Below are 10,151 nucleotides of genomic sequence, written 5' to 3'. Positions count from 1 at the left end.
CCTAGGGCCACATGGAAATGTGAGTCAGGAGGCTCACACTATATGCCATTTTTTTATACCAAATTATTTAGAATTGCCAAAAAAAAAAACCAGCTCAAAAATGCATCAATGATAACTGTTAGGATGATAAAACAACTCATACAATCAAGTGTGCCTAGTGATAATGAACCAGTCTCTTTTGTTGCCTCTCCTCTTGAGTCCTCCTGTTCTCAACCTCTTAAGTTTGTGATGTCTTAGGCCTCAGTCCCTGAGCCTTTTCTGTTTCTATGAATATCAATTCTCCTAGTATTCTCAGCAAGACTCATGGCTTTAAATCTCATCTATAGGTTTTTAACTCCCAATTTTATTTCTCAAGTCCAGACATCTCTCCCAAATTCCAAAATCATATATCCAATTTTCTACTCAACTGCTCCACTTGGATGTCTGATAAACATTTCAAGCTTAACATGTCTAAAATGCAACTCCTTATTACTTCCCTGCAACCTGAGCCTCACACCACCACCAAACCCTCTACTTCAATGCTTCTACAGGTAGGTTAATGCATCTTCTTTCCATATTTTCAATTAGGATGAATAGGACCTTCTGACTTTTCTCTTTCATATTCCACATCCAGTCCATAAGTAGATCCTTTTAGACAGCTCATTTTTTTTATGGTGCAAGTTTAAGAGCCTAAAGGTTATAAATCTCAAATACTTCAGTGTTATTTTAATTAGAGCTCACAGTCTCTTTGGTAATAATGATTTACTCAAAAAGTTAAAAGGCTCTTGATCTACTTCTCTGCTGAAACTCCTCATTGTTTTTTGCATGTTTTACAACTTTTACATTTGATCCTTTACTATATTAATCATAATTATTTGAAAGATTCCATATGATAGTTGCAACATCTGGGTCATCTCTGATTCTTATTTCTATTAATTGTCTTGTTTCACTTTAGTAGTTTGTTCTTGTTTTGTAGTTTTGTAATTTTTTATTGACTGTTGGACATTATGTGTAGGACAGTAGAGACTAAGATAAATAACATTTACTCCTTGATATGGGTATACCTTTTCTCGTTTCAGACACTTAGTGTGGGATTGAGTCAGTATAGTCAGAGTTGAACTGGGTTTGGGTATTGTTTTTGATTTTGTTGTCCTCAGTGCATCACAGCCTTAAAATTATTTTAGCAGGTGGGCTACTCTTCCTGTGTGCTTAGGATGGGAGACAGAGTGCTGGGGGCTTTCTTGTTTCTGCTTTTCTGTCAGCTTTCAGTCTCTGCCAATACTCTTGCCCCTCCCCCAGTGGTAGAATGCTGTTGCAGGGGGATTCTCTGTTCCAACCTCATTCTTTGGCTAGCACTCTACACTGGACCTTGGAGATTCCGCAATATGTCCTTATTCTTGTCAGTGACTACCAAACTCTGTTTTGTATCTAGGATAGGTCTTGTGCAGGAGTTTTTTGCCTCTTTCTCAGTGATAGTGCAACTCTGGCTGAAAAACTCTAAGATGGTTTCTGGCCTTTCCTCCAGAAGCAGGTGTATTTTGCTTCTACTTCATCCTTAGATGCAATAGATCTTGGCCTGTACTCTGTAGGCAAGAGGGTTTACTGTCCTTCCCCATGGTGATTTAACGCTTTTGTTTCCATAGGAGAGAAGAAAGCAGGGAAGTAAGGCCTTGTACTGAATCCCTAACAGCTGTCCATTACCTCTTCATACCTGCATTGGTGAAGTGGCTCTTTCAAATCTCCTATCTTGCCTCCAGTCTTCCTGTGAGCACCATGTGGAGGCCTGTGGGAAAAAGCTTGATGGTGAGTACAATCACCCCTTATTTCTGGGATGTTCAGAGCTCTCAAACTGACATATCAGCCCATTTGTTCTTTAATTTTAGCTATTTTTTCTTACCCATTTGTATGTTGGTGTGGGTAAAATTGCAATATTTCCAGAATCTCTTGCCTGGCCTTAGTACATCCCCGTATCAATAGGTGTTTCTAAGGGGTGGAGAGAAGTAGCTCATCTTCATATCAATAGGTAATTACAAGGGGGAGCGAGGGCATATCTGGACCAGAGAGGTTGGGTGGGGCCCCTTTTCACATCCAGGTTACAAGAGACACAGACTAGCAGAAGTGGACAACACTTGTATGCAACAAATGGGTTTCTCCCACTTTATTTCTCCCTTTGACTGATTTCGGTTTCAAAGGTATTTTGCCCTGGGCTGGGGAAATAGTTTCCCCCCGCCGAGTTATATCTGGCGGTAGTTGGCAGGACGTCTGAACCTGAAATCTGTCTTTATGGTTGTGACCCTTGGGTGGGCTGCCCTTAGGAATAGTGAAGAGATATGTGGACACCCCCCACCCCCGTGGATGGTGGGGAGGCCCCAGTGGCTGCAGCAAGGGATGGTGAAGCTTTACCTGGGAGCCCCCTATCTGTGGGGCTTCCAACTGGGGAGTCCCTAGTGGGGAATTGGTCTAGGATAAAGCACCTCGTAGAGGGGAATTGGTCCCAAACCTCTGCCTGCATGGCTTTTCGTCTCTGAGATATGGAGGTGGAAAACAGTGTTATGTTGGGTTCTGAAATGGGTAGACTGCCTTCCCTCATGACTCACCCTTCCCTCCATCAGCGGTTGCAAAGTGCCCATCACACCTCAGGAAATTGGGCACTTCTGGATTGGCTGAAAGCAGCCATTAGGGCAGTTCGGCCTAATCAGGGTGATTTACCATACTTACTCACTAGCTGGAAAACATATCCAAAACTGGGGAAGGGTAGAGAACTGAAAGCTGTGGAATTAGCCCTCTGTGAGATAGAAGACTGCTTAGAGGCCCTGAGTGGCCATGTAGCATCCAGGATTGTGGGATGTCTTTTCCTCGAGATAGTGGAAAGGGTTATTGAGGAGAAAGAGAGACTTTGGCAGGAGAGAGACATACTTCAGCATCACTTGGAGGAGCTGGGCAATGACCTATGGAATGCCCTTAAGAAAGAGAGACAGCTATTGAGAAGACAGGTCATGCTCCAGGAAGATACATTAGCAGTGGGAGAGGAGGCAGCAGGAGAATCTGCATTGCAAGAAGATGAGGGGAAGGGGGAGTAAGGAGCAGTGCCTTCAGCCTGGAGATGGTAGAGGAGATGTCAGGAGAGGATGAGGGGGTAGGGCTGAGGGCTGACTTGTTGCCAAGGCTAACACTGGAGGCACCAGCCTCTCCCATATTAAAGGCCCAACAGGTTGTAATTAAGAAAATAAAAATGCAACAACAGCAGGCTCCTCAGGGGGAGGAGCCTCCCCCACCCCAGGTTGTGGAGTACTCCATGCTCCTTCCCTATATCCAGGATGAGCTGGTGGACATGAGCACCGGTTTTTGGCAGAAGCTGTCAGAACCTCTGCCTGCATGGCTTTTCGTCTCTGAGATATGGAGGTGGAAAACAGTGTTATGTTGGGTTCTGAAATGGGTAGACTGCCTTCCCTCATGACTCACCCTTCCCTCCATCAGCAGTTGCAAAGTGCCCATCACACCTCAGGAAATTGGGAACTTCTGGATTGGCTGAAAGCAGCCATTAGGGCAGTTTGGCCTAATCAGGGTGATTTACCATACTTACTCACTAGCTGGAAAACATATGCAAAGCTCCAGTAGGTGTTATGGGAGATGTGCATGAAAAATATCATCTATAATATGGACCCCCAGGGCCCCAATGAGGAGCTGTTCACCATAGGAATGAGAAATCTGGTGCTCCATACAGTCCCCCCATCTCTCTTTGGGTCCCTAGAAAATAGTCTTGTTCCCCACATAGGGCAACCTGAAGTGAGGCTACTCATACTTTAGCATATCTGGGAGAGGTTGAAATAATCAGAGCATGGAAGGAAGTATGGGCTATGACTGGAAGGAGAGGTGCAGAGGGCCCTGTGAAGGTCTTGAGGATCCAGATGTGGGTTGATTTGACAAAGGCCATGGAGTGACGTGGCACAGATGCCTACACTGACCAAATGGGGTGCATACTTACATCAGTGTAGCACCCTCTCCAATAGCCCCTTAAATGGAGAACTCCAAAGCTTATTAGGGCCAGTGACATATTCCAGTGGAAAGCAGGACGAACTTGCTTTTGAGCCATTGGTAGCCAAGAGTCCTTAACAGGAGGGAAAGCCCCTATACCTGAAGATGCTTGGTATACAGATGGCTCCAGTTGTGGGTAGCTTCCAAAGTGGAGAGCTATGGCTTTCCATCCTAAGACTGAGATAATATGGTTGGAGGATGGAGAAGAGAAGAACAGTCAATGGGCTGAGTTGTAGGCAGTATGGCTCATGATTACCCAGGAGCCCCCACTAATAGTTGTGTACACTGACTGCCAGGCCATCTATTGGGGCTTGACCCTGTGGCTACCAACAGCTACCAACATGGTACCATGCCAACTAGATGGTTGGTCACCAGCCCTTTTGGGGTCAAGAGTTGTGGCAAGACCTATGGGCCTCTGGTCAGACTAAGACTATTACCATATATTATTTGACTGGCTATTTGCCTTTGGCAAAATGATGAAGCAGACATACTGGCCCAGGTGCATTTCCATACAAGAAGGGAAGCCTGCCTCTGATGTAGCCCAATGGTTACTTCAGTGTTTGTTGCACATGGGGCAAAAGATAGTGTGGGCTACAGCCTGTCGGTGGGGCTTGCCGCTGACCTTTGAAGAAGTCAGCAGAGCCCGGAAGGAGTGCCTTGTGTGCTCTAAGAGGGATGTACACCAAGTTCTGCAGCTACATAAGACAATAGTAAAGAGGTCGACACCCCTTGTCAGGTGGCAGATAGACTATATTGGGCCTCTGCCCATATCAAAAGGATATCAGTATGCCATGATGTATATGGACACAGCTACTGGACTGTTGGTTGCTTTTCCTGCATGTCATACAGATCATCAAATGACCAAAAGGGGCCTAGAGCGTCTCTTTGCAGCCTATGGACGGCTGCAGGTGATTGAGAACGATTGAGGCACCCATTTTACTGGACATGAGTTACAGGAATGGGTGCAGCAATTAGGAATAAAGTGGAAGTTTCATGTACTATATAGCCCTACTGGGGCAGGAATGATAGAGAGGTACAATGGTTTGTTGAAGTCTGGCCTGAAATTGGACATCAGTAATCTACGGGGCTGGTCAGTTCACTTATGGACGGTGTTATGGCATCTGAATGAGAAGCCCCGAAAAGGAGCTTTGAGCCCTGTGGACATGCTAACACACATTGCTGCTTCTCCTATACAACTGTATGTGCAAACCAAAGACGAGTTATTGAAGCCAGGATATGGCCAGCAGAACAACATCCTGCTGCCAGCCCCTACTGCATTAAACCCTGGAGACTCTTTAGCAGACATGGCCCTGGACATTTTGACACATGGACCAGCAATGGCTGATTCTTCTGGCACCTTGGGTAAAAGGCTTGGGAGCTGGCCTCCAGTGTGTTCCTGGAGTAACAGCAGAGTGGCCCCCAAAGATCATGATAGTGTACACAAAGCGTCAGGGAGGTAAGAGCATCTTATGGGAAAGTTTTGTTTATCTTTATGGCCAGTGCATGCACCTCCTATATATTGACCCATCTGTAACTGCCACAGGGAGGTGGGTGAGAGTCTGGTATACTAGAACAGGATGAGATCCCATTCCTGCCACTGAACTATTATCACAGGACCACTCTCTGTTATGCATCCTACCTGATGGACAAGACTTGCCTATGTTGGTGTTATTTAAACATGTATCTTATCACCCTTAAGGTTATTATCCAGGACCCGCCCCCTCACTTCAGCTGTCACATGATGATTGCTCTGAACTACCTACTGGTTCAGCTACTGACTGCCTGTGGAATGGGTGAGCTATGGACTTAATTTCCACAGGACTTTAAACTTAACTGAATCCTCTGGCTTGAGGATGATCATGATTTTATTGCTGTTGTTACTGTATATTATTAGTCTAGTTACAGTGCTCCAGTTTTCTTGCACAGGGGTCATTGCAGAAGATGGGAAGTGAGCAGATTGCGAGGCAAGATTTCTGGAGGGGTGGGTTGTGTGTAAAATTGCAGTATTTCCTGAATCTCTTGCCTGGCCTTAGTGAATCTCCATATCAACAGGTGTTTCCAAGGGGTGAAGAGAAGTAGTACATCTCCACATCAATAAGTGATTACAAATGGGAGCAAGGGCATATCTGGACTGGAGAGGTTGGTGGGGTCCCTTTTCCTGCAGCTGGCTGCTTGTATGTATTAAAGGAGTTTCTCCCACTTTATTTCTCCCTTTGATTCATTTCAGTTTCAAAGGCATTTTGCCCTGGGCTGGGAAAATATTTTCCACTCAGAGTTACAGGTGACCACCTTATTTTCCTCTACTCTGCCTCAAGTCAAAGGTTCATGTGTTCCATCTCTCCTTGAAGGAGTTTATCCCTCACTGGAATTCAGTTTCCTCAGTTGCCTTGTAATCTCAGCTTTCTCAGATTCTGAAGGAAAGCTTTGCTTTTGTAGATTAACTGCCTTTTTTCTTATTTTTAGGCATATGTGGTAATCTTTACAACTGAGTACATCTTAAGTAGAAGCTGAAGTATCTTGTTCTTCAGTTTTAAGTAAAGAAATTCTGGCTAATTTAAACAGAAAGACATTTTATCATATTGATACTGGGGAAATAACATCAACCGATGTTAAACCTTCAGGTAAAGAACCAAGCTCAAATTAGACAAGAACTAGAGTAAGGGGTAAGTGCAACAGTCCAGGAAGCTAGGACTACTAACTATCTTGTCAGGGTACCTGTATAGGAAGGGATGAATTCCAATAGTCCTATGTTCTCAAGATTCATAGTCTTGGGAGAATTTCTGATTGGGCAGTTTACTCCTCATGTTTATCTCTTGGTTTTAGGAAGCCACTAAGGTAATACAAATGGATGATAGGACTGCACCAAAATAAATGTCTATCACTGAAATAAGATGAATAGATTCTGGACAGGCAAGAAAACCAATTTTCCATTATACTATAGATGAATCCAATTTACTGATTTTGATCTGTTATAATCAAGATTTCATTTGTTTGTTCAACAAATGTCTACTGGGTATTTATACCCAGTATAGTACTGGGTATTATTCTTGTTGGAATTATGGGCAAATGACCACAAAATAAGGAATGTTTTGTGAATTAAATTAATTTTTGTGATATATTAGATTCTGTTTTTGCTTGCTTTTGTGTTCTCAGTTTTATTATTGGATATTTGTTAATAATTAGCATGCAAAATGCTGATCTATTTTTGTCTTGGCTGTGAACTATAAGAGCAGAGTCGACAATACTAGGTAATCTATTTTTGCTAACTGAAAATGCAAAATAGTCATTTGGGTTATTATGTGATACTTTAAGCAAAGGAGATAAAATAGCCTTTGAAAGATAAATTCTCTGTCTAGTATTGAAAATTATTTTTTATCTGTGTATAATTAGATGACTTTCAATATTTATTCTCTATATCCTGACAATTATGATATCCATATTGGAAGTGACTTGAGGCAAAAATGGGCAAGATCAGGGTCAGAACAAAAGTACTTTGAAAGAATTTGTGAATCAGCTTTTCATTTCTTGTACTTCTAAGGAAATCACTCTTCTTGACATCTGAGAGTGAGCCAAAAGGTTTGCAAATTTAATTTTATATTAATTGCAAATGGCAAATGGAATGGGTTTTCCTAAAGAATGGCCTGGTGATAAAATGTTCTATGGGATATTTGGGTCCACACATGAGAGGGAATATACTAGCTTCTTTTCTTTAATAAGACAGTAGTGTGGAACAGTAAGGACAGGAGCTCAGACATCAGAAAGAGCTAGATTAAACAAGCTTGGATCTAAGTCCCATTTTGGCAATTTCTAGCTTTGTAACAGTGGTGAACTTATTTAATACCTTTATAATTTCAGTTTCTTCATCTATAAGATAGTTTCTTCATAGGGTTTAAATGAGGATTAAATGAAGTAATTGAAGTACTTAGTATAGTACATTCTACTTACTGAAAGGTCAATAAAAAATTGAACTTATTATTAAGGTCTTTTACCATAATAATCTAGCAGGTCGTTATTCTCTCTGGATAACTGAGTTTGAGTTGTTTACAATTTTTTCTGGAGATGAAGTTGATACACTGAAATCCCGTTACTAACACATTGGTTAATTATAACTGTCATCCAGAAATGTTGTAGTCTCACTCTTAAAATAACCAAATGTGAAAATTACAATGATAGGAAAAAAGATGCCTGACATCAGAAGCAGCAAACAGAAAACTTCAAGCCATATCCTTGGCAGAGTGAACATGTGGGGCTGCATTGCTGGGAAGGGCCATATTCCTTCTTCAAAGTGTGTCACTTTTGTATGGGAACCTTGAAGACCAAAGATCATTCCCTTTGATTGTGTACCTGACAAGTTTGTAGTCCTTCAAATCCAAATATAAAATCATGGAGCCGTAATCAGTAGGACAAATATTTAAGAGTTCTTATTTTTTTCTGTTTTATTGGCTACTTACTTTGAATCATCCCTTCTCTAAATGAAAGAGGGATGACATATGGGTTATAAGTTAGATGAACTGGACTTTAGTCCTTGGACCAGTCTTAGATTTCTTAATGTGACTCTGGCAAATGATCAAGTGACTCCGTTTCCTTTTCTGTCAAACTTTGATTGCAAAATTATGTTTCCTTAAGCCTCAGCAGCTGTGGGTAAAAATGGAGACATAATAACTACAACAATTAGTATTCCTGTTTTCTTTCCCTATCTTTCCAGGTTCTCTCTCCACCTTCTCATGAGATAATGTGGATCTGACTCAGCATGTTCCTCAGTTATTTCAAAGAGGTAATGAGGCTGGTGGAGAGTAGCTTGAGAGCATCAGGGGCCTGTTATCACAGAGGGCTGGATATGTCCTTTGCTTCTGCTTACACTTCCAAGAAACCAGCCTGATGCTACCTTCATGCTACTTCTCTCCAGTTTGCTGGATTGCTGGTGTCTTGGATAAGCTACTAAATGGGCCCAGCTGAAATGAGGGAAACAAATAAACATCAACAACCCCAACACTACAGTAAGATTCCCGCCCATCTTTGTCATGAAACTCCCCAGGACTACTGCTTTGTGCTTTCAGTATCTTACTGAGTTTCCAGTAAAACAGGTTTTTGTTTTTTTTGAGCCTTCACCTCTCCAGGACTTGAAACTGAAAACTGGAGGACAACATGGGCAAAAGGTATTACCCTGTACTCAAATGCTGGCACAGAAGCATGGTTATTAAAAAATGCCTGTGTTCCTTTTTTTTTTTTGCCTTGGAATGAATCCTTTTATGCCAGGAACCTCCTCAGTCCCTCATTCAGGTCTATTCTTGGCAGATGTTAGTCTTCCAGACAAGCCCTAACTGAGCTTCAAAGCACGGACTGCCTGGGCTCAGCCAGGAACCCTAGCTTCATTATCCTTTATATATCCTTTTTATAACATGAAAATAGGTGTTAGAACATGTAATAGTAACTAACACAGACAGTCTGGCTCTGCATAGGTGGAGTCTGCAAAAGGGGTAGATGACTCAGATGAGATGCCCACTTCTGTGCCATTATCTCAGCACCATGTCATAACTCCAGAATCACAATACTATTTCAAGGAAAATGAGGGAAGATCTTAAACAGACTGTGATTAAATCTTTACACCTGATGGAGTGAGATAACTAAATAAAAGCTTATTTGAATTGTAGAAAAACACAGTTAAGCCTTAAGGGAGATTCTGATCATACGTTGACATGAACACAATTTAACTTAAAATAATAATAAATTCAAAGACTGATTCTTTAAAAAGACCAATAAAGTAGGTAAATGCTATGTATTCTGATAAGGATATTGTCTTTCTTGGGGCCAAGAAAGAGCTGGGCAGGAAGACTGGATCTCCCTGTTCTTCAGGCTGGACCAGGAGGCCTGAAAGCAGGAGGGTTTCAAAATGAGCCTTCAAGGGTCTGCAGCTTGTGCTTTAAGTTACAGGCCCCTGTGGGTAGAGACAGCTTCATATTTCAAGGGTTGTGAAATTTCTGTCATTTAGTATCTGAGCTCTAGTGAGTTGAGATAGGAAAAATAACCCAATCAGTATGAGAGGAGAGCAGTCCTCAGAACAATCATCCCACTGATAGTGGGTTGCTGGGGGAGATAGTGACATCTTGAATTAAGATTCAATAACAGCATGAAAAAAT

General features: G+C 42.1%; 1 long non-coding RNA gene across 1 annotated transcript; it reads left to right on the top strand.

The window, feature by feature from the left end:
- The first annotated feature begins 1,654 nt into the window (after positions 1–1,654).
- Positions 1,655–8,990, top strand: LOC140848703 (uncharacterized). The gene is made up of 3 exons (XR_012129810.1): positions 1,655–1,782; positions 5,714–5,807; positions 8,720–8,990. It is a non-coding gene; the product is annotated as an uncharacterized lncRNA (long non-coding RNA).
- The last annotated feature ends 1,161 nt before the right edge of the window (positions 8,991–10,151 follow it).

The sequence above is a fragment of the Manis javanica genome, chromosome 4 (assembly GCF_040802235.1).
Source record: "Manis javanica isolate MJ-LG chromosome 4, MJ_LKY, whole genome shotgun sequence".
Taxonomy (NCBI): domain Eukaryota; kingdom Metazoa; phylum Chordata; class Mammalia; order Pholidota; family Manidae; genus Manis; species Manis javanica.
Note: the sequence above shows the minus strand (reverse complement) of the source record. Positions and strands in the feature narration are given on the sequence as shown.